The 25,526-nt window shown below is 35.4% G+C and overlaps 1 protein-coding gene across 4 annotated transcripts in view; it reads right to left on the reverse strand.

The window, feature by feature from the left end:
• LOC105226693 (putative fatty acyl-CoA reductase CG5065) overlaps positions 1-25,526 on the reverse strand; it is a 90,790-nt gene that overhangs the window by 35,234 nt on the left and 30,030 nt on the right. For 2 of the 4 annotated variants that reach the window (XM_049451549.1, XM_049451551.1), the window contains one exon: positions 23,151-23,391. The exons of 1 other annotated variant lie outside the window; for it this stretch is intronic. The gene's annotated coding sequence lies outside the window, so the exon portion shown is untranslated. Of the gene's footprint in view, positions 1-18,297; positions 19,423-23,150; positions 23,392-25,526 lie in introns of those variants that run through there. One more of the 4 variants, XM_049451550.1, reaches the window with a different exon arrangement.

A 25,526-nucleotide genomic window follows, 5' to 3' on the forward strand; every position in this document is an offset into this window, starting at 1 on the left:
GGCGACGACATTCGCGAAATGTGCTGTTTATTGCAGAGGAAGAAGGACGGGAGGACTGAAGAACAAGCAACTGCCAATAGCAAACGGTAGCAGACGGGAGAGCGGCAGCTTGTCGTTAGGAGATGAAGCGGGGTAGTGATGATTTGCGGTGGACGATTACGACTGTTAGCAATGCAATGTTATGTTATGTACTTTTCGGCTTGCTCTACATACTGTGCAGCCAAGTGCAGTGTAACAGGCGGTGCGCAGGAAAAGCTGAGTACCCATAATCAGCAAAAAAACAAGTCACGCTAAGCTGGCAAGGCTATGCAAGCTTAGCAGTTTGTGAGCAGAAAATCATAGCAGGTGAATTGATGAATTTGATGAGAGTGGGAGGGAGGCAGCAAAGTAGTTGAAAAGGTGCTAGTATTGTGGTGACGCCAAGAAGTGTCTAGAAAGCGGCAAAAGTTAGGAATGCTGGAAAGTAAAGTAATTTTTTCGAAGAATATGTAAGCAATTATAAAGAATTCAGTTCTCAACTCAAGAGAGACTTTGTTGTAGTAACTAGAAGTAGTATAGGGGGAGGTTGTAGATATCTCTATTGAAAGCCGGCGATGCGTGCCGCCTGAGACTTTTTAGAAGTGCAAACAGTGCAAGGGCAGCACTTTAAGTGCATTATTCTATAGGGTGATTTTTTAAGAGCTTGATAACTTTAAAAAAAAAAAAAACGCATAAAATTTGCAAAATCTCATCGGTTCTTTATTTGAAACGTTATATTGGTTCATGACATTTACTTTTTGAAGATAATTTCATTTAAATGTTGACCGCGGCTGCGTCTTAGGTGGTCCATTCGGAAAGTCCAATTTTGGGCAACTTTTTCGAGCATTTCGGCCGGAATAGCCCGAATTTCTTCGGAAATGTTGTCTTCCAAAGCTGGAATAGTTGCTGGCTTATTTCTGTAGACTTTAGACTTGACGTAGCCCCACAAAAAATAGTCTAAAGGCGTTAAATCGCATGATCTTGGTGGCCAACTTACGGGTCCATTTCTTGAGATGAATTGTTGTCCGAAGTTTTCCCTCAAAATGGCCATAGAATCGCGAGCTGTGTGGCATGTAGCGCCATCTTGTTGAAACCACATGTCAACCAAGTTCAGTTCTTCCATTTTTGGCAACAAAAAGTTTGTTAGCATCGAACGATAGCGATCGCCATTCACCGTAACGTTGCGTCCAACAGCATCTTTGAAAAAATACGGTCCAATGATTCCACCAGCGTACAAACCACACCAAACAGTGCATTTTTCGGGATGCATGGGCAGTTCTTGAACGGCTTCTGGTTGCTCTTCACCCCAAATGCGGCAATTTTGCTTATTTACGTAGCCATTCAACCAGAAATGAGCCTCATCGCTGAACAAAATAAAGCGCGAAACACATTTCGAACCGAACACTGATTTTGGTAATAAAATTCAATGATTTGCAAGCGTTGCTCGTTAGTAAGTCTATTCATGATGAAATGTCAAAGCATACTGAGCATCTTTCTCTTTGACACCATGTCTGAAATCCCACGTGATCTGTCAAATACTAATGCATGAAAATCCTAACCTCAAAAAAATCACCCGTTATTAACTTTGAAGCTTAAGCTATAGTGAGGAGCCACTTCGTTGATAATGCAATTTTTTTTTTTTAATTTTTTTCAAATTAGTATTTTCTACCAAATAAATAACACTATTTTGAAAATAGTAAAAAATCGACTGCAACGAAATTACGTTACGAAACAAAATATCGTCACACTCATAGTATAATACCAAACAGTAGGTTAACACAGCGAAAGCTGCACCGATTTAAATTTTATTTAGGTGTAATGTTTAGATGCTTTAAAACAAATAAAAATTTTAGGGTTGCCACATATGTATTTAGAATTTTTACAACAAAAAACTCTATAAAACTAATAACAATGCAAACTCCAATGCAAACTGGCGCAATTTAAAAGCTTAGAATATGAAATATTTTTATAAGATGGTTGCCACCTGGTTAAAAATAGGGTTGCCACATATTTAGAATTTTTAATTAAGAAAAAAAAAACAATTATAAAACTAAGTAACTAAGTAAATTTAAAAGCTTAGAATCGGAAATATTCTTATAAGCTGGTTGCCACTTGTTAAAAATAGGGTTGCCATATATTTGGAATTTTTAGTACAAAAAGACTATAAGACTAAGTAACAATACAAGCTGGCGAAGTTTAAAAGCTCAGAATCGGAAATATTCTTATAAGCTGGTTGCCACTTGTTAAAAATAGGGTTGCCATATATTTGGAATTTTTAGTACAAAAAGACTATAAGACTAAGTAACAATACAAGCTGGCGAAGTTTAAAAGCTCAGAATCGGAAATATTTGTATAAGATGGTTGCCACCTGGTTAAAAATTGTATATGTAAAACTATAAAAATAAACTGTTTATAATTTAGGATAGGGTATAAATGGCTAGAACATTAAAAAATGTATTTTATTAAGTTGTAGGGTTGCCAGATGTTTACCACTCCTAATAAAAACAACAACTATAAGACTAAGTAACAATACAAGCTGGCGAAGTTTAAAAGCTCAGAATCGGAAATATTTGTATAAGATGGTTGCCACCTGGTTAAAAATTTGAGTTCATTTAGCCATGTCGGTTTGTCTGTACTTGAATTACTTCATCAGTGAGATTTCGACATGAAATCACAACGCGAGGTCAGTTGACTATGTATAACATATAGCTGTCAAACCAACCGAACGCTTAATAGCAAGTTCGCCTTTATTTGTGAAGGGTATTATAGCTTCCATGCAACAAAAGTAACTATTTTTTTTTTTTGTTTTTATGACATTTTGACACTTTGCCATCAACTAACTATAAATAGGTAAAACTATTTTGCTAATTTTCCTTTAACCAAATTCGTATTAAACTTGAAAGATCGTCAAACTCGTTCAAATGCAGAAATTATGACAAGCCAAACAGTTAGGCAGGTCTTCAACAAAAACGGTGATTAAAAATAGAAAAAAATACAAACAAAGTAAACAGCTTTTGTCGAGCGTGCAAAGTCCAACTTTTAAAGCCTGTCTAAGTGGCTGTGTGCGTAAGTATATAACAATAAAAGTCGTAAGAAAATTTCACTTTTCGAAATCCAACAGCCGTCTGCATGCTTATTTACAGTTATATGTGAATGTGTGCGTGTGTGTGTAGCTGCGTAGGTGTGAATATGAATATGCCGATATACTATATGGTATATATGAGTCGCGCACAGAATACTAAATTCCCAGCCAGTGCAGTAATTGCAACGAAGTCACAACAATAAAGACTTGATAATCGCATGCCTACAATAGTAAACGAAAATAATAAACCATATAAAATTAGAAAATTTATTAATAAACGCGCAGAAAGTATAATAGTTTGTAAGTTGTGGAAGAAAAGAAAAGATTTGACTCAGGCGAGACGGACGATCCAGAATAAAGACTCCAAAACACAGTCAAGTTTTGATAATGGAAGCTTTGGGTAGTTCTGCCCGAGCTGTTAGGAGGTTGGAGGGGATTTCTGGAATTTCTTGACTAAAAATATAGTTGTATACTGATAGAGACAACAAATGACACAGATATAGTAGAAAATATTCCCGCGCCAGTGAGACAAAGCAGCGCCCGTAGTGCCGAGAATATTGCTGCCGATAGCGGATCAAATAAGGAAAGTCCAAATCAGTTTCTCACACGTGGTTCTCTAGCGTTGCGCATCTCTGTGACGTCGTTATGGCGAATTTTCCGAAAAGATCTTGACCTACAACCTTACAAGATCAAATAGACGCAAGACTTGAAGCCACTTGATCACCTGAATCGTCGTATGTTCGGAAATTGGGCTGAGCAACGACTTGAAAATGAACCGGATTTTCATCGAAAATTCATCTTCAACGATGAGGCCCATTTCTAGCTGAATGACGTCGTCAAAAAGCAAAATATGTGTTACTGAAAAGGCAACCAGTCCGCACGTACTCCACAAATCAATATTATATTCCAAAAAAAATTCCGTTTTATTGCGATTTATGGTCGGTCGGCGTCAGTGGGCCATACTTCTTCCGTGATGATCAAGACCGGCACGTTACTGTGAATGGAAATTGAAATTGAAATTGAAAGATAGGAACTTAGACAATATGTGGTTCCAAAAGGACAGCGCCACAAGCCACACAGCGCATGTCAAATCGATTTATTAGAAGCCAAGTTTGATGAAAGTGTTGTCTCGCGAAATGGCCCAGTCAATGGGACACACCGGTCGTGTGATTTGACGCCGTTAGACTATTTCCTGTGAGGCTAAGGCAAGTCAATAAGCCAGCGACGATTGATGGGCTTTATATGAGAGTGAAATTGCAGCAGTATCGGCCGATTTATGCTTGAAAACCGTCGAAAATAGGGTTCAGCGTCTGGACTTCTACAAAGGTACTCGTGGTGACCATGCAGAAGAAATCGACTTCCATACATAATGGCATCGAATCTACTTTCACATGAATAAAGAATTTCATTGTTATCCGAACTTTTCTAGCGCTCTTATTGAAAAACCCGTTACCATATATTAAAATTTTGAAAATATTTAAGCTACACCATATATCGTCACCTGAAATTCAAAATAACGTATCATCAAAAAATTCGAAATTGAGTGTCTTGTTTATTACGCTTCACTACTTCAAATTATATACATAATATTAAATATGTTCAACATTTTCTGGTTCTGCGGTCATATATAAACCAGTTTTAACCAATATTAATATTTTGTTTCACTCATGTTCCATTTTATTCCGTGTTTCATTCATGCCACAGTAAATTTCTGAAAATGTTGTTACGTTATTTTGCATTTCAGGTGACGATATGTAGCTCTGAGGTTTATCTTATCTCCCAAGTTTTTTCGATTTTTATTAGTGAGATTCCTTAAAGCTATATTATCACTCCATTCAAAACTGTTCTCATATGATTTAGCAGATCCATTCTGCTTTGAAGTGAAGGTCCAAATCTTAACTTTTCTTGTATGATTTATCTGATTGATGATAACTTGAAGGCAACGACAAGTTAACACTTCTTAGCCACCCTTTCTTTCTTTCCTGAAACACTACTTTAAGAGAAGCGTAAAAACTAGACTAATCGTTTAAATTTACGAACATATGATACATTTATAACTATTTAAATATCTGAGACTAACATTGCGATAGCTCCACCTAAATACGAGTAGAGATATGATGCGGCGTGTGGGCTGCTCAACTTGTCGGTTGCGACGCGCTTGCTGAGGCACTGCTTAAGCAATCGTGTGCGACTATGGATATATCGGACGGTCGACTGATTTCAACAATGTGGATAAATTGCAATATACTACATAGATATTTATATTAAATATGTGCACGCAAATAAAAATATAATTATATGCATGTATTTAAAATATATGCATATGTATAAGTGTGTGTTGGTACGTATGTGTGTGTTTACACGGACGTGTCAATGACCAAAAAAGTGTTACTTGAACGTGATATGTTTGATAAACATTTTGTATTTTTTATTTGACACTTACTGTGTGTATGTATGTATGTATGCGTGCGTGTTTGTATGCCTGCGCTGGCCGTCACTTGCCTTGCTTTCTTTCATGCATTATGTGATGTGTCAGTGATGATGATAATGATTAGTATTATTACTATTTTTATTATGCGGGCATGAATGTTGGCATTAAGGCAAGGCATACACACACACACACACACACAAATAAATTTACATACAAAGGCATGCCTATATGTATGTAGTTCGATGTCGGCGTACAAATAGAGTGCCACTCAATGCTTGACAAATGCGAACTATGACACTTTGAAAGCGCGATTAACTGCCATACAATGCATGAGTACATACAAAGATATAGATGCCGGAACATACACAGATATATTGTAGTGAGATATATATAGATATACATATATGTACGTACATATAGTTACATACATATATAATGCAATCTTAAGGGTTTCTAGAAGACGAACGCGACAAAAATTTCTTCCCAGCGCGCATTCTTTTGAGATGGGGAAGCAATACGAAGCCCAATTCATAGATTTTTGCTTTCGTTTGCACTGACTTGTGACACGGTGCATTGGCTTGGTGAAACATCACTTTCGTTTTCTTCAAATGCAGTAATTTCTCGGTGACTTTGTACTTCGATTCGATTAAATAACGCTATGTAAAAGTTGCTGTTGATAGTGCTTCCTTTTCCAAGGAGGTGAATGAAAATTATTTCACGCGTATGCCAAAATGCAGACGTCATAAACTCACCAGTCGACTGTTGTGTTTCTCCACACTTTGGAACGGGTTCAACGTGAACAGTCCACTCAGTTGACTATCGTTTAGTCTTCGCAGTGAAATAATGGAGCCATGCTTCAATTGACGCAAAACATCGCGCTTGTTACACTTGAACATCTTCAAACACTCCTCCGAATCATCAAGTAGTCTTTGTTTTAGTCGGAAGTGATCTCGGCGAGGTTAGCCTGTTTTTGACAGTTCACGCGTGAGTCATGTCAAGCTGTCATGTTACTTTCGTTCAGCATTTGGACATTCCATCATGAAAATGTCAAGCCTGAACAACATTTACAAATCGTTTAACTTTATTACGAAAATTCACGTTGTGTAAAGAATGTTTTACACGCGCTTCACTCAACTTATGGTCAATATAAACGGCCTACTGAGCTTCTGTGCGTAACACCATCACTCATCTTCAGACCCAGCATTCATTATTGGTTAATATTCGACCGAATAGATCACGTCCAGCACGCTGTGAAGAAAATATGCCAGCCGAAGCTGAGAATGGCGTGGAGAGTCGATTCGGCGCAACTTGGGCTGACGTTTGAAACGACTTGGCCCATTTTACGTCGAAATCTTAAATTGAAAGCGTACCAAATATAGCTTATGCAAAAACTGAAGCCACTCGACCCTAGCGATTTCGTACTATGAGCTCTTGAATATAAAGGGTGATTTTTTAAGAGCTTGATAACTTTTTAAAAAAAAAAAACGCATAAAATTTGCAAAATCTCATCGGTTCTTTATTTGAAACGTTAGATTGGTTCATGACATTTACTTTTTGAAGATAATTTCATTTAAATGTTGACCGCGGCTGCGTCTTAGGTGGTCCATTCGGAAAGTCCAATTTTGGGCAACTTTTTCGAGCATTTCGGCCGGAATAGCCCGAATTTCTTCGGAAATGTTGTCTTCCAAAGCTGGAATAGTTGCTGGCTTATTTCTGTAGACTTTAGACTTGACGTAGCCCCACAAAAAATAGTCTAAAGGCGTTAAATCGCATGATCTTGGTGGCCAACTTACGGGTCCATTTCTTGAGATGAATTGTTGTCCGAAGTTTTCCCTCAAAATGGCCATAGAATCGCGAGCTGTGTGGCATGTAGCGCCATCTTGTTGAAACCACATGTCAACCAAGTTCAGTTCTTCCATTTTTGGCAACAAAAAGTTTGTTAGCATCGAACGATAGCGATCGCCATTCACCGTAACGTTGCGTCCAACAGCATCTTTGAAAAAATACGGTCCAATGATTCCACCAGCGTACAAACCACACCAAACAGTGCATTTTTCGGGATGCATGGGCAGTTCTTGAACGGCTTCTGGTTGCTCTTCACCCCAAATGCGGCAATTTTGCTTATTTACGTAGCCATTCAACCAGAAATGAGCCTCATCGCTGAACAAAATTTGTCGATAAAAAAGCGGATTTTCACATTTCGAACCGAACACTGATTTTGGTAATAAAATTCAATGATTTGCAAGCGTTGCTCGTTAGTAAGTCTATTCATGATGAAATGTCAAAGCATACTGAGCATCTTTCTCTTTGACACCATGTCTGAAATCGCACGTGATCTGTCAAATACTAATGCATGAAAATCCTAACCTCAAAAAAATCACCCGTTAATAGTACCAAGAAGATAGTTCCAAGAAGATCCTTCGAGCCAAATTTTGTTCAGCGATCAGGTCCATTTCTGGCTCAATGGGTATGTAAACAAGCTAAATTGTCGCATTGTGCCGACGAGCAACCTGAAGAGATGCAAGAGCTGTCATTTCATTCAGAAAAAAAGAAAAGTTTGGTGTGGTTTATAGGCCGGTGGATACATCGGTCCATATTTCTTCAAAAATGATGCTAATGATCGTGGTTTTGACACATTTCGCTTCAACAAGACGGCGTCACTTCCCACACGTTGCATCAATCAATGGAACTTTTGAGAGGTAACTTCGTTGAGCAGAAAGTTTCACGTTTTGCGCCGGTCGGTTGGATCGTGTGATATCACACCGTTAGACTTTTTCCTGTAGGTATATGTAGAGTCTTAAGACTATGTGAACAATCTCGCTTCGATTCAGGTATTGGTACAAAACATCAGGCTTGTCATTCGCCAGTTACCAATCGAAATGTTTGAACGAATCATCGAAAATTGGATTCAGTTCGTCGTTGGCTCAATTTTATATCTGTACATATTTTATAGGGTCTTTGATGTTGCCTTTAAGATCTTACAAACAACGTGGTAACGTACTGTGAAGCTATGAGCAGTTGAAATTTTAAGTGCATACCAATAAACCCTTAAGTGTACTAAAGGTCAAAAGAAAACTTCCATTTTCTTAAAGACCTTAGACTGGTCTAACCCTTTCAGCGCCAAAGTAAGCAAAAATTACCTGAAAAACAGGTATATTGCCAGCTCCACTTACCTAAATGGCAGCTTTACAGACTTTGTGCAAAAATATAAATGAATTCAACTTAATTTTCTTCAAAGTCGCGCCATTAGTAAGGGAAACCCATCACAACTCGCTTTTAGCGCAGTTGCTTGAGTTGAAGCAACTTGAAAATAAAAGAAAAAATTAAACGTTGTTAAAAAGCACATTAAAAATGAAGCAAGTGCCACAAAGCAGAGCAGCTGATAGGTAGTGAAAGAGAAAATGCACACACACACGATATTGAGGTATTGGCAGCTTAAAGCGTGACCGCTCTGTGTGGCCATGACCCGGTGCAAACTTGTGTATGCGTGTGTGTGTGTGTGTGTATTATGACCGAGTCAAAATAATCGTTCGTTAAATGGGTTAAATACATATTTAACATTGTGACGATAATGTGGCAAAACAAACGATGCGGCAACAAAAGACAAAAGTGAGAAAGTCATTCGTAATCAATATTTTTTTCTGTCTGTGTATATATGTATGTATGCTTTATTTATGTACGTATGCATGTGGTTCAACGCGCACATAAAGTAGTCTGAAACATTTCGCATACATACATAAATATTTACAACACATCAAACTATTATCCAACGTAGACTGCTGACGATGTACTCGTATTTATCGAACGATATTTTTAGTAGGAGAGAACGGCTGGTAGCCATGACATAAAGCCAGCTTTGATTTTGGACATGTTTAAGTTAGTTAATAAGAGTAAGTAAGATGGATCTTATAATAGAAATTTTAGAAATTACAACTACAACAACAAACGCAGAAAAAACGTTATCAAAAGACTGCTTACAAGAACTTGATTCCGATCTTACACTTTGTATGTCAGCCATGTGTTATAGTGATCTCATCTGAAACAAGTCCTCAGAGTTTGCATGGTCTGGACCAGCTTATCATGCTAATCAGTTGTATGTATATATTTTATAAGGTCTGGTATAGTCCGAATGGCTGAAAACACTTCAACTCGGAAAGTATGCGACGCAGTACCCACCGGAGGAAGTAGAGGAAGAGAAAAACCTCCACTCCGTTGGAAAGACCAAATTGAGAGGATCTGGCTCCACCTGGTATGTCTAATAGGAGAGTATATATTTTACAGTATCTCCGACGTTTCTTTCAAAATGTGGTAAAACTTCGCGACAATCTTAATATACAAAGCGTATTATAACTTATGATTATTATATTCCTAAAACGACTCCTAAAGCATACCGAAAACATAATATATTACTTCCATGATATTCTCGAATGAGATATCGGAAGAAAAATACATTCGATGTGATCGTCTGGCTGATTGCAAGTTAAGTAGCTTACTTACTGAACTAATGAGAACTGAGATTGTCGGATTGTCACTTTAACCGAGTTCCATGAGAGATCCCTTCACAGCCATATCTTAAAGTTTATAATTAAATTAATGTAACTAAGGCTCAGATAGACGGATCTAATTACCGTAAGATGGTCTTGAGTTAGGCCCAAAGTTCTTAGTAATTCACTGATTGTCTCCTGACATCTTTGATATCATTATGCTACGTGGATTGCTTACATTTCTTCTTGATTTGTAGAATTTTACATTAAACAAGACCGATGAGCCACTAAAACTGTAAATACTCCTTAGTAAGTACGTTTTTGTAAGTACGTTTTTAGAACCTCAGCTCATAATTTTCATACTTCTTATCTAGTAAAGTCTGTCTCGATCTAGAAATAAAATTAGATTTGTACCGCGACCTAAGGTCTATTGTGCCCTCGACCTTCTTCTGCTTCTTTGTTGGCGTAGAAGATCTTGTTCTTCGGCGGGTACTGCGTCATCCATTCGGACAACATGACCCAGCTTGCGCAGCCGCTGTCTCTTAATTCGCAGAATTATGTCAATGTGATATTCGCCTTAGCCAACGCGCAAAGGACCATAAGTCTTCCGCAGAACCTTTGAATCAAAAACTCGTAAGGTCGACTAAAAAGACGTTGCCATGATCCATGCCCCTGCAGCATACAGCAGGACGGGTATGATGAGTGACTTATAGAATTTGGTCTCTGTTCATCGAGAGAGGCCTTTATGGAGGATGGAGCCATGTGTAAAAGTTCACGCAAGTGAGAAAAGTTCTCTGAGCGGCATTTACTTGGGAGTTGTCAAGAAAAAAATTCTTTTACATATGGCTCAAGTAACTCACGACTTCCGGTCTTAGACTTAGTATCTTCTGGGAACCCAAAAAACTTCAGTTTGATCGCGATCTAAAGTGAAAAGGCGAAACTTTCGTCCCCGGAATTGTGCACTGGGTTTGGGACCCGTTATGTTAAAAAAGCACCGCCAATGAAAAGAAGAAAACAGTCTCTAATGAGTGGCAGAAGAAAAGTTGCTATTGTGAGTTTTCGCTGAGTCTAGCATTCCTTTTATGCAAAAACATTTGCCAAAGAAAGATTTTTCATATCTGTTCCTCAAGGTTACAAAGATAAATTTGATTGGTTTACAAACTTTCTAACCCTAAACTGATCTACTCACGAGAGATTGGGTAGTTTATTTATTTAATTCCCTAATTTGCTAGTACTTTTTCGACTATTGAGGCTTTACGAAGTTTAATTTGTTAGAGAAAGAACTTTATCTGAACAAGAAATCTGGTACCTCAAGATTACACATATAAGTTTGATTGGTTTAAGCCTTTCTAACCTTAAACTGGTTAGAACTTGAAATAGAGCCAGTTTATTTCTCATTTACTAGTTCTTTTTGTTTATTGGGTCCATAGTAGGTTAAATGTTAGAGAAAGAACTTCATTAAAAAATGAATACCTAGCTCTGAACATTTTATCTAAATGATTAATACGATCTAAATAAACAAATCTGTTTTAGGTAATCATAGCTGGGAATGTTTCTCGAAATTATCTTCGAAAAATGATGAAATATGTGATCCAAAGTGTGATGTAAATATGTTGGCTGGAAACCATTGGGAGTCATACATTATTGATCAAAATTATTCAGAGTTGGCTTAGTGTTCTTGGTTTATTTTTGCATTTAAGAGCCATAAACTAAGCGCTCACTATGAGTTTTAAGCCAAGCTTTAATTGGAAATTCCTTAATGGAATATGACTCATAAAAAATTGGCATTCCATTTGTATAGAATTAGAAATGGAAGCTTAAGGAATTTTTATAGCCCAATGCCAAAACGCTTGCGTTCCCATTAATTTCGAAAACATATAAAACCGCCTTCGAACTCGAATCAGAAACCTGGTCGCCGACCGACTAGTTAACTGGTTATGTTTTTAGGCTAAATAAACCGTAATGCGGAAGTAGGTCAAATCATTTTTCGTTTTTCTTTCACAAAAAAAAATTAATGATTCAACAACAACAACATAGCAATTAAAAATTTTACCGCTTATGCGTCCAGGCACATACATACATACATACATATACTCGTATACATATGTATGTATGTGCGTTGATATGCCAGTAAGTCGAATTGAATGAATGTTCGGCTGCGCGGTCGACTAGATTGCAGAACTGGTTGCTATAACCGCGGCCACTGTTGCCATCAGAACGTATGACGAAAGAGAGCAAACAAGCTGGCAACGATAGGCGCAGCGAGCGGTGCTGTAGGCGGAAGCACAAGCGAAGAAAGTAACCGATGGCGTCAAAGAACATAACACACACACGAATATACACATGCATATAACTGTAGATATTTGTGTGTATGAAGACACACTTTGAGGCGCGCACGCACTCGCATAACTGCACGATTTAACGAGCGCGTTCGCGACGCTATATGGCACCGGCTGTATGTATGAGTGTGCTGCACGCATGCGCGAACGTCGCTTTCAAGATGGCTTAAATGTTGATGCGCCGACGTCGACGTTGAGGGCGACACATTTACGTTTTAACATTTTGGGCCATTAACAAAGGCCGCTATGGAGCAACAACAACGACATAAAGTAGTACTAAAGTCTACCAGTCGCTAGATACAACAGGTGGAAGTGGGTCACACGCACACACAGGCGTAGATGTAAGTATAAGCAGGTTCATATGTCTATATATAGCTACATATATACATACTCGTACATATACATATACATATGTATGTATGCACAAGTTACACAAATTAGTGCACATCGCTGCATGCACTTGTCCCCAAAAAAAGGTCTTTCCATTGAGATATTTTCATAAATTTATATCTTATATGTGTATGTGTATGTCTGCTTGTGTGCCCACTTATGTCTGCGCACAGCAGTGCCCGTTTGGCTGCTGCCCGTGTGGAGTTGAGCTGATAAACGTGTCGATTGATTGGCTCTCGCGCTCGTTTAACTTGACCGGTTGCTGCGGTGCATCGATTTTTGGCTCACTTTGCTGGCGATTTTTGATGAATGATGAATGATTGCTGCACTTGCTGTCTTTGTTATTTTGTTTTTTTTTTTTTTTAATGGATGCGCCTCAGTCATGGTGGCGCTTGGCGTAAGCGTAGATAAATCATTTCGTCAGCAGCGGACGTGGGTCATTTACAAATGAGTTGTATTACATATGTATGTATAAATATATTTAAACGTGTGTGTATATATATATGTATGTCTATACTGTGTAAAGCCTTAAAGGTTACTGTTGATTTTTGAATCGAAATTTAAATCATATTTTATGAAGTAAATATTTTGTTTATACATTTTGACTGAAAATTAACTGAAATGAGGGGGTTATAATTTTTATGAATATATATACATATATATATGTATGTATATATGTACATACGCATGGGTTATAAATTCTCCATTAAATTCAAATTCACTTCAAAAATAGCTTTTTTACAAAAGTTAATGTCTATTATGTTTTTTTTTGGTATGAAAAAAATTAATTAAAATTTTAAAATTAAATTTCACAACAAAAATATTTTATTTAATTTTTTAATGCAAAAATAATAAAAAAAAATAAATATTTAATTTTTTAATTTTTTTTTTAAATTTTAGTTAAAAAAATTTTAAAATTAAATTTCATAAAAAAATTTTTTATTTTTTTTTTTTGCAAAAATAATAAAAAAATATTAAATATTTATTAATTTTATATATATATATTTTTTAATTTTAGTTAAAAAAATTTAGTTTAGCTCTTTCATCTCCTAAAGGAATATTTAATTTAAAATTTAATTACTTTTTTTGTTGTTATTTAATTTAAAATTGAATGTATTTAAATATCTTTGTAACTCTGATTTTTTTTTTTGCTTCAAAAAAACTTTTTAAACGATTTTTAGTTACTTATTTGTTGATAAAAAAAAAACAAATTTTATTAAGTAATATATAAATTAAGTAATTGTTACTTACAGTTACTTAACTTTTTTGTTTTTTTTTTAATATACTTAACGTTTTATTTGTCGTTAAAAAATATATACTTTTTAGTATTAAAAAAATTAATAAAAAATCAAATTTAAAATTAAACTTCAGTATAAAAATTTTTCAGTTTTTTTGCTTAATTTGTCACTATTTTAATCTTAAAAAACATTTTTTCTTACATTTTTTTAACATTACTTTTTAAAAGTGTTTTATCTGGTAATTTTTTTGTACTCTCTAACAAATTTTTTAATTTTTGCTTATTTTTGGAAAAAAATTAAATTTTTTTGTAGTAAAAAATTTAATTAAAAATATTTAATATTACATTTTTTACACTACAAAAATTTTTAATGCAAAAATAAATAAAAAAAATATTAATTTTTTTTTTTAATTAAATATTAAAATTTTTTAATTTTTATTTTACATTTTAGTTATATTTTGTTAGTTTTTATATATTAAACGCCTAAAAAATTCTTCGTCTTTAACTGTTAAAGAAATATTTGAATAAAATTTGTTAAATTAATTAAATTTTTTTATTTTGATTTAATTTAAAATTGAATTTGTTTACAACAAATTCTTATTCTAAATTTTTTACTTAAAAATAGCTGCTTAAAAGTTTCTTTGATTTCTTATTTCGTGTTAAATAAAAATAAATTTTAGTAAGTAATAAAAAAATTAAGCAATAATTAATTTTAATTGCTTAACTTTTTTTATTTATTTTTTTTTTTTTGATTTTCATATATTTAGCAGCATATTTGTAGATAAAAAATTTTACTTGTATTTTTTTTGGTACTAAAAACATTAATTGGAAATGAAAAACTAAATTTCATTACAGAAATTAAAAAAAACAAAAACAATATTAATTAAAAATGTAAAATTTATTTTTTTTAATATTTTTATTTCATATTATTTTTTTTTTGATTTTGCAATATAACCTTATTTTTTCACTATTTTTTTTTATAAAATTTTTTTATTTAAGGAAAACAAAAAAAAATGTTATTTTCGGTAAATTTTTCAGTACTCTGTAACAAATTTATTTTATTTTAAATTTTTTTATTTATATTTTAATGCACATAAAAAGTATTTTTATAATTTTTAATATAATTATTTTTTTTTTAACATAACTTTATTTTTGTCACTATTTCAATCTTAAAAACCACTTTTTTTTTATAAAATTACATAACGATATAATTTTTTTTATCTTTGTTGTTTTTATAAAAAAAAGTTTAAGACAAAAAAATTTTAAAATAGAAACCAAAAGCACATACTCAAGATTTTTAGGTTTGACTCTAAAAAGGTCATATAATACATAGCATATAAATACAATATATTGTATGTATCATATGTATGTATGCATAAGGTATAACTGTTCGTGAATATTTCACCCAAAAAGTATCGAAAACTCAGCTAATTTAATCACTAATTGTGTAATCTGCCACCCTGCTTCCAGCGTAAAACTTTTAACAGTTAAATCATTACGCTATCCCATGATTACATAAGCACAGATACTGGTCTGTAGGTAAATCGGTAAGTATGTCGGTATGTCGACAGCGTGCCAGCGCTCCTTTGTTTACAAAAAGCGCAAAAACTACCTCACGCGGCAGTCACTTTGGCAGATCTTTTTATAACATCATCTCAAGCGCATGCGCAATCGTCAGCTCCACACATACGCACAATTGCAAACGCACACACACAACTACGCACGTAGTATAAGTATGTATGTATGTATGTATTGAAGCTGTGTAAAACGTTTCTGTCGCGGTTTTTCTAGTTTTTTGTTGTTTTTTTATTTTTTGCTTTTTTGCATAGGGATACATTTTAGTTGTACGAGTTCCGTTCCGTTCGAAGTGTAAATTTCAATAACAAATACAACAAATATGTGCTAACTGCACTATTTACTTAGTCGCAAATTATTTGTAATAGATTGCTGTTGTTGTTGTTGTTGTTGTTTGATTTACGGCGTCAGCACTACAAGAGAGTCGCAAACTGCGCGCGGGAAAGTTTCAATGAAATTTCAATGGAAGTTTAGTGAAATTGTTGATACATCAAGTCATATAGTACTATATATGTAGTATGTATGAACACCCAACATACACACACATGTGCATATGTATGTATGTACATACATGTACATATGTGCAGGTTGTTACCTGTAACCATATATGTACATATATTTAAAAGAGTTCATTCATGCATACATATCTACACACATACATATACATATGAGCTCAAGTTTTCATACATGATTTTATGCTATGTTTAATGTACTGTTATAACCTTGAAAGATTTCGCTAACCCCTGTGAAATCCATACATATGCTGCCGTCCACCACTTATGATTCATTAACACGTTGGAAATCACTACGTTTTGTTAATCAGAAGTAAGGAATGCGTGATACATTAACTTTAGATTTTTTCGCGTAACTGATTACCTTTACTTAAAAAATATTGCACGCCCTAAATATTAGTTCATACGTATGTAGTTCTTCCGGGTCAAAGACTTCTTTAAGCCAATGGATGGGGCTTAGAAAAGACACCAGTTAGATTGCTTCTGATGCTTCTGGTAGTGTTGGAAGAGAGTGGAGTGGTGCGATAAAGGACGTAATGAGATGAACATGTTAATATTTTTATCAAAACTGTTAACAAAAAATGTATTTTTGATTCTCAAACACATATTAAATAATCGAAGAAACTAACGGTGGGAAATATCGATAAAGTTTAATTAAAATTTGTATATAAATAATTAAGAAGAAAACCCAAAACATGTATATCGATTATTTTTATCGATATTTAATAAATTTTATCGAAAATTTTTTAAACCAATTTTTGTCAAATAAAATATTTAAAATGTATCGATTATTTTTATCGAAAAAATACCAAAATATCGATAATGTTTATGGAACTAATTTTGACAAATATCTTAGTATAAAAAAAATTCTCATAAAATCTGCCACAATTCATGAAACTTAAAATCAAATGCTTGTTTTTTCGATAACATTTCGAAAAAAATGTTTAACAAAAAGTTTGATATAAAAAATCTATTTATCGATTATTTTTAACGATATCTGAATAAATTTTATCGATAAATTTTGACAAAAATTGTAATTTAAAAAAAAAATCAGATAAAATCACAAATGAAAAATTTAATTAAAAAAAATATATTTAAATAGATTATTTTTAACGAAAAACCACTTTTATAAATCATGAAATTGAAATGTATTGATTATTTTTATCGATAATACTAAGAAAATATCATTATAATTTATCGAAAATTTTTGATAAAAATTTTATTAAATAAAATATATTTAAATCGACTAGTTTTAACGAAAAATCGCTTTTATAAATCGTGAGATTGACATACATTGATTATTTTTATCGATAATATTTTGAAAGTATCGTTATATCTTACCGAAAATTTTTATAAAAATTTAAGTTATATTAAAAATTCTGATAAAGCCACAACAACACACGTTCAATAAAAAAGTTTATAAAATGAAAAAAAAGTTCCCCACTCATTTTGAAAAAATCGATATAATTTTTCGAAAAGTTTTGATTACAATTTTAGACAATTAAAAAAATACATTTAAATTGACTACTTTCATCAAAAAAAATCGCTTGAAAAATCATGAAATTGAAATGTATTGATTATTTTTATCGATAATATTCATCAAAACAAATCGCTTCAAAAATCATAAAATCGAAATGTATCGATTATTTTTATCGATAATATTTAGAAAATATCGTTATTACTTTTTGAAAATGTGTTATACAAATATAAGTTAATACAAAATTTTGTTAATGCCACAACAACACAAGTTCAACCAAAAAATTGAGCCAATTCATCAATTTGTTTCGATAAAATTTAAAAAATATCGATATAATTTATTGAAAATTTTGACAAAAATTTTAGCTATTAAAAAAAATACTTAAATCGACTGCTTTTATCGCAAAAATTGTTTTAATAATTTATAAAATGCAAATTAATTGATTATTTTATCGATAAAATATGGAAAATAACTTTATAATTTATCGAAGAATGTTTATAATTATATTAGTCATATAAAAAATTAAATTTAAAACGAATTTATTCAGCTTACTTTTATGAAAAAATCGCTCACATAAAATGCAACGTTTTTTAGGTCGAAAATAATACACAAATAACTTGGAAATTTATCAGAAATATATTTAATCGAAGTAATAAGTATAAGAATTTCTATATTTTGAACGAAAACAACAACATCTTTCTTTCTAAGCTCATAGCAGAATAAAAGTTCTATACATTAACTTACAAACTCACTTTCTACTGAGCGGCCGTTGTGGGGTATTTATTACCAATGCTTTTTAACTTTGTTTCACAAAATCTTTCTTTCTTTCCACTTTTCTTTGGGTCAATTTCGTTTGAACACACACACACACACATGCACGATAGTCAACACGATTCTTTGATAATCCGGTAATTTTGGAAATTGGGTCAGTGGCCTTGTGCAGCTGCAGATCTTCGATTGAGAAAAACAGTAAACAACAATAACTATTTGTTTCACAATTTCAACAAATATATATGTATGTATATTACCATATATATATGTTTATATAAATATATATATGTTAATATTTAGTTAGCTTTAAATCTGTGCGCTTTTTTGTGCTTTTTTATTAAAAAAAATAGAAAAAACGCGTTTTCAATTTACTTGCTCGACGCTGTGAAAGTCCACACTCGTACACGCCTTACTTCAGATTCTTTAACGAATATTGAAGAAGACACAATTCTTTTTGTTGGTCACTTAAAATTTCTCCGTTAATTTCACTTTCTCGCGCAAAGTGCACAACGCACACGCGCACACGCACACACAACACACACGACCGATACGCGATCAGCCAACGCTCAACATTATCGAAAACAACAACAACAACAAAAGCAGCAGTAAAATTTTGTTGGCAACAACCGAGTTGAAGAAAAAAGAGTAGGAAGGTAGAAATAAACCTCGATCGACGCAATGTGAAAATTTTTGTTGTTGTTGGTCTTTCTGGTGTTTTTTTTGGATTGCTGGTGAATTCAAAAATGCAAAAGTGTCGCTTTGTCGTGTTGTCTGTGAAGCGTTCGATTAGGCTGCTTACCGTTGAATGTCAAGCATAGCGAACACAAGCACATATATGTGATGGCGATACATAAAGATCAGGCTTTGCACTGGACCCAGTTCGGGCTTTTCGCAACTAAATAAACACTTAGCGAACTTTTCGTTTCGTATGCTACTTTTTTTTGCTCTCTTTTGCTTTTTGCGTACTTGCACTGCGTTGAACCTGGTGTGTCTTGGTGTCTTTTCCTGCGTACACCGATTCTTACGCGCTATAGCCCACACTGCCGGATGATACGATTGGCACAATTGACACTACTGCGGCTCTAGACATGAAGCCGTTCGAAATTGAACTAAAGCGCTGACGAAGAAGTGAAAGACTTTTATGTCAAGGTATGAAAGATGTGAGATGGCGCGCCAGCGAAGAAGAGTGGACGCCGCTAAGCTAAACGCCTATGGCAGAGTGGACGAACACAGCAAAGAGCACATGATGCAAACAAATCATAAATAGTTGAGCGTAGACAGACAGCGCACAGGCTGAACTCGGAGCGCGCGCATTTGAGCGTCAAGTCGGGCGGCGACCGCCCAACAGATCGACGAGGCGTACGCCGTGGAGCAGACCGACAGCCACAAAGGCCAAACACACGCCAGCACAGACGAAAGCGGGCGCGCGCGCACGAACGCTGTGAGCAGTAGCCCGAACAGTTGTCTACTTTGTATCAGCGCCCTCCACCGCGCCGCACCGTTACGATCGTGTAAGCTACCAAGAAAAAAAGAGTTGAACACCTGCTCGCATAACGAAAATCGCCAAGAAAAGAGCTGAAGAAAGCAGCGAAGCAGCAGGAGTTGTGGAAATGACAAAAATTTCCAAAAACTTGAAATGAAATGGCAATGCCGGCGCAACTGGAGTTCAAGTTGGCGTATTAGCAGCAACACTCGCTGTCGTTGCTTTGGAGTTTTGGGTATGGAGTTGCGTGGAGCTGTGACTGGTGTTGGAGAGCGCATTTATGCTCTATCTGTGCTAAAGCATAATCACGGTAAAAAGAAAGTATGAAAACAGCATAAAATGAGCTGCTGATAAACGTGAAGATGAAACTGTAATCTGCTGATGTTTGAAGCGGCAATAAACAGATGCAAAATCACAGCTCAATGCCCAGACAACGGGCTGAGTGTTGTGAGCGCTAAATTATATAGAGTTCATTTTAATTGAGAGCAGAATTAAGAAAGCGTTAATTAAAGAGTCGTTACAAGCTAACTGCATACATATTTATGTACGTTAATGCAGTGAGCCTTGCAGATTCGCTAGTCAGTTCGGTTACGAGCTGGTACTAATAGTTTCGTTGCTGTGAACCAACGGCGTTGTTGTTGATCTAGGTTGTTGAGAATTAAAACTATGCATTGAGAATTTTAGAAAATTGAGAATGTATCCAGAAACTATAACAAATATAAAAGATTACATAAAGAAAGCTTAATTCCAATCGTCTCGTTTGTATGGCAGCTATATGCTAAAGTGTTCCGATCTGAACAATTTCTTCGTAGATTGTACCGTTGTTTTGGGAAATAACCCATAACAGTTTTCCTGCATTTATCTCGTCAAATAAAAAAGTTTCCCATACAAAAACTTAATTCCGATTGTTGAGTTTGTATGAGAGCTATAAGCTATAGTGGTTCGATCTGAACGATTTTTTCGGAGATTGTACCATTGCTTTGGAAAATGGCCCAAAATAAAATTCGTGTAGAAATCTTGTCAAATAAAAAAGTTTCCCATATAAGGACTTCATTCCGATTGGTCAGTTTGTATGGCAGGTATATGCTACAGGGGTCCGATATCGGCGATTCCGACAAATAAACAGCTTATCGGAAGGAAAACAATATGTGACAATTTTCAGTTCGATATCTCGAAAAGTGAGGGACTAGTCCGTGTATATACAGACGGACCGACAGGCGGACTAGATTAAGCCGACTCAGTTTGTCACCCTGATTATTAATATACATATGTACATAAATATTTTAAGTTTCCGACATTTACATCTGCTCAGAAATCGTAAAAATCGCAAACCTAAAGTACAGACATTCTCGACTGAGTCATACTGATCTTGTAGAACCTGAGAAGTTCTAAATGAATGTACATAAGTTGTGCATATACAACAAATTTTCTTTCTTCATAAGAAACACATAAAAAGTTCACGAGAAAACGTTAATTTCTAACCAACCAATCCATGTTTTATTTCACAAACGAGAAGGACCTCGCCCAGCCGTTCGATACCAAACAAGGTTTCAGACGAGGAGACTACCTGTCGTGTGACTTCTAATCCATTTCAGGAGAAAATAATAGGAGCTGCAGAGCAAAATAGAGTATGCATTAGTTTCCATAAAAGACAGATGTAGCGTCACATCTGACTGAAGGCTGTACATGTACAGCGGTAATGCTGCCGCGTCATTCCATTGTTCATTCCTCCAAATTTCTAAAGATAGAATATTTGGTATTAGAGAAATCTTGTAAAAACCCCCATAACGTTGTCCAGCTCTTTGTCATATCTGAGATGTAAGATATCTTGAATTAACCCCCACAATATTTCCCAGCTCTTTCATCTAAAAGTAGAAGATTTTTGGTCTTTCCTTACAGCATGAGGAAGACCTCCACAGTCCATTGATTCAAGACAATCTTCAAGGAGCTGAATGACAAAAGGCTTCTTTAGAAAACTACCTCCCCGGCTAAGACCATCAAGCCTTTTCATTTCCTTCAATTCCTATATGACTGGCTTTCCAAAAAATGTTCACCGTGTTTTAGACTGAAGCCCTGCGAGCAATGTGTTCTCTCCATTTAAGTTTTTAGTTTTTATATAGGTTATAGCCGAGATATTTGGCAGAGCGCGAGAGAGCAAAAGTTTTCTTCTACTTCTTCGTTACTGGTGTAGACACCGCTGATGCGGTTATAGCCGAGCAGCGCGCCAGTCGTTTCCTATTTTCGCTATTTAGCGACGGTTCGAAATACCAAAAGCAGCCAGGTCCTTCTCCACCTGATCTCCCTAATGAAGTAAAGGTTTTACTTTTCCCATACTTTCACCGGCGGGTACTGAATCGAAAACCTCCAAAGCTGAAGTGTTCTCTTCCATACGGACAACAGACTTAGCCAGGGCAGCCGCTGTCTCTTGATTCACTGAACTATGTCAATGTCGCCGTATATCTAGTACAGCTCATCGTTCCATCGGCTGCGGTACTCTCCGTTGGCAATGCGTAAAAGACCATAAATCTTCCGGAAACTCTTTTTTTTTTTAACTCATAAGGCCGACTCATCAGATGATGTCATTGTTCATTCCTCTGGGCCATAAAGCAGGACGGGAATGATGAGTGACTCTATGTTGGTCTTTGTTCGTCGAGAGAGGACTTTACTTTTCAATTGCAATAGTTTTACCGCTCAAATATGGGAGGCTGGAGGTTTCTCGTGTTGATTTGCGTTACTTTTATCTTTCTCGTGAATTCAGTAAATACAAATTACTGTAAATGTGTAGTAATCATAAATTATTCCAGTGTTATTTTCACTTTTTCTTCAGTATTTGAAAGGGATGAGTTTAAACATCTCTTATGGAACCAGTGAGCTGTCAAAGTGTAGGATTACCTACTGATATATATTTATAAGGGTTTAAAAATTACTTATGGCACCAATGAACCCTCAAATAGAACCGTTACCTATATATATAGAACTTTTGCCATCCTCCTCTCAGTATTTTCCTTTCCATTTTGTCCTTCCCTCTAAGCATTTTCTCTGTGCGCAATCACTGCAACCAAAACCAGCCTAACCTCACCTAACAAATAAATCAAAATATTTGCACAGCTTTGCATACGAGAATGGTGTGTGCTGAGAGGCTTCCAATACAAAGCGCATATCGCGCAGAATGTTTGTAAGAAGAACATGGTTGGAAAATTCGATATTAGCTAACACTGGCAATGACACCAAAACGTGACGCATGACTGATGTGCCGATGACTGCAAATGCATACACACATACTTACATACAAATTTATATAATTTCTCTGTGTAATTGTGTGGTAATGCAACAAAATCACTAGTTACTTACATTTGTATGTATTTAGTCGGCTGCGTGTTCAGGCTCATGTCCAGCTACAAACAAACTTTTACACTTTTCTTGCTTTTCATTTCGCCATGTTTCTTTCTTGCAGCGCAACATAAATATTCGCACTGTTGCACACGCATAAATAGATTGTGGTAATATAGCAGAGCTCTATTTTATGTTTCCAGTTCATACAAGATCAGCCGCGAGTAATAGCAAATGCATGTACGAGAGCCGATGGATAAGTCTGTGAAAGTGAAAAAAAATAAATTTTATATTAAATGAGGAAGTTTTATTGAAAGCGAAATATAAATTTGTGTTCAATATCTTTACTTAAAAAAAACGAATATTAAGAAAAGATAGGAGAGCAATTAGCGTCATGTCGCCTTGGACTTGCCAAAAGCTTTTGCCACAGTCAATCGCAGTAGAGGACATCGAACGTACCTTCAGGGCTGAAGAGGTAAACCATGAACTATCTGAGCAGTCGGCAATCATCTGTGCTGTTTCTAGGTCAGTCACTTAGCGTCAGAAATACCTAGATAGTTCGAGGCCTAAATAAAAAATCACCTTGTGAGAGAACAAGCCTAGTAGCCTTGCTCTTGTCAAAAGCGTTTGACACAGTCAATCGCATGGCGCTACTAGAGGTTACTAGATTCAGGGTTATCGAATCCTCAGCGCTCAAGAAGCATACTATAAACTATCTGAGAATAATCATTCGACCATTTCGAGGTCAAAATTCTTATTTAAGAAAAATTACACAAGAATTCCGCAGGCTGATGTCTACCCCCCATTTCTCTTTAACTTCGATCTCCTTTATTTCGAAACCTCCTCAACCATTAAATCAACAAATTAGCTATTTCCATGATTTGACGATACTGACAACGCTCCCTCCAGTGCTGAAGAGGTAGTCCATGAACTGAGCGACCGAGAGACATAGACCGTTAGTACTGTTTCGAAAATCTTAACTATGAGGAATTAAACAAGGATTCCGCAAGGTGATCTAGCAATAGAATCGATCGGATGTGTGCGAAAGTAAACAGCTGTCTCGCCGATCTCTCTAGCTTTCCTCTTTCCACTATTGTTTAAATTCTATATTTCCTTAACCAGCTGATGGAATATCCAATTTCCTCATACCCATACTGGTATTGGGATCGATGGTATGTGTTCGAAAGTAAACAGCTCCCTCGCCCACCTTTTTTGCTTCTTCCATGCAAAGATCTTGAGACTTTGTATCCCTCCAATAAATCCATAGCGACTGTACTCATTAGCTGGACGGAGACCAGTCGCCAACTACGGGGCCGATATGGTCGCCTAGATGTAGTCTGCGAAGCTTCAGACGAAGAAGCTTCAGATGTGTCAGAATGCTGCACTCCTTACAATGACAGAATGTTGCGTGATATTTCCAGTCGAGTGAGGACTTCAAGTTTCCGGTCAAGGAACGGAACTCACTCCTATCCAAGCAATTCTGAATGGTATCTTTGCGTAGACACCATCAATGCAGTCGTCTGCTTGAAGCGGATTCACCAACAATAGCAGACGAAGAGCTCGAGTTGTCCCAAGAATCTAGAGTGACCCTTTCACAACTACGCTGTGGTTTATGGAAAGGGTTAAACTTATATCTATTTTCCTTAATCGACACCGACATTCAAAATATTGGTATGTCCTGCGTGCAATGAGTCCCCGCAAGACTCTAACCAGCTCTTTACATGCTCAATGAATCCCACTGGCTAAACACACCTCATCCTATGGTTGGATCCCTTGGAATCGGCACGTTTCTTGAGCCTACTCTTCGATGACTTCGATGACCGACCTGAACCAAGCGGGTTTAGATAACCGCTACAATAACCACAACATAAGTTACGAATACAGCATCAGTTCCCAATATAGTCGGGTAGATACATTTTCATGGTTCCGATTTTTCCACAATATTTTAACCGATGTAGATAAATAGTTCAAGAAAGAATGAGGAGATCGCTATCAAGTGAATACCAACTAAGTCCCACAATTCAACAATTCGAAGATTCTGATAAAATATTCTGCGCTTTTCCCACTCTAGCCACCTAATTTCTTTTGAGTGGGAAATCCGCGCAAAATATCTTGCTTTGTCAACCGTTTCATCATCAGCACTGAATTCTACTGCACCCGCTTTATCGTATTTCTGCAGGCAAGGTCTCAAGAGTAGCTTGAGTGTCATGATCCCTACTATATTATTGAATTCTCTTTCATTTTCCTCTCAATGATTGGATACGTTTTTGATTCTCTCTGAGGGTTAAGACGACAGACGACATATACATATGAAGATGTAGAAGAATATTATATTAAGATTGAGCTGAAAAATAACTCTCTCAAGCAGTTAGACACAGATCATATTTATTAAGTCCC

This window comes from Bactrocera dorsalis, chromosome 3 (assembly GCF_023373825.1).
Source record: "Bactrocera dorsalis isolate Fly_Bdor chromosome 3, ASM2337382v1, whole genome shotgun sequence".
Classification (NCBI taxonomy): domain Eukaryota; kingdom Metazoa; phylum Arthropoda; class Insecta; order Diptera; family Tephritidae; genus Bactrocera; species Bactrocera dorsalis.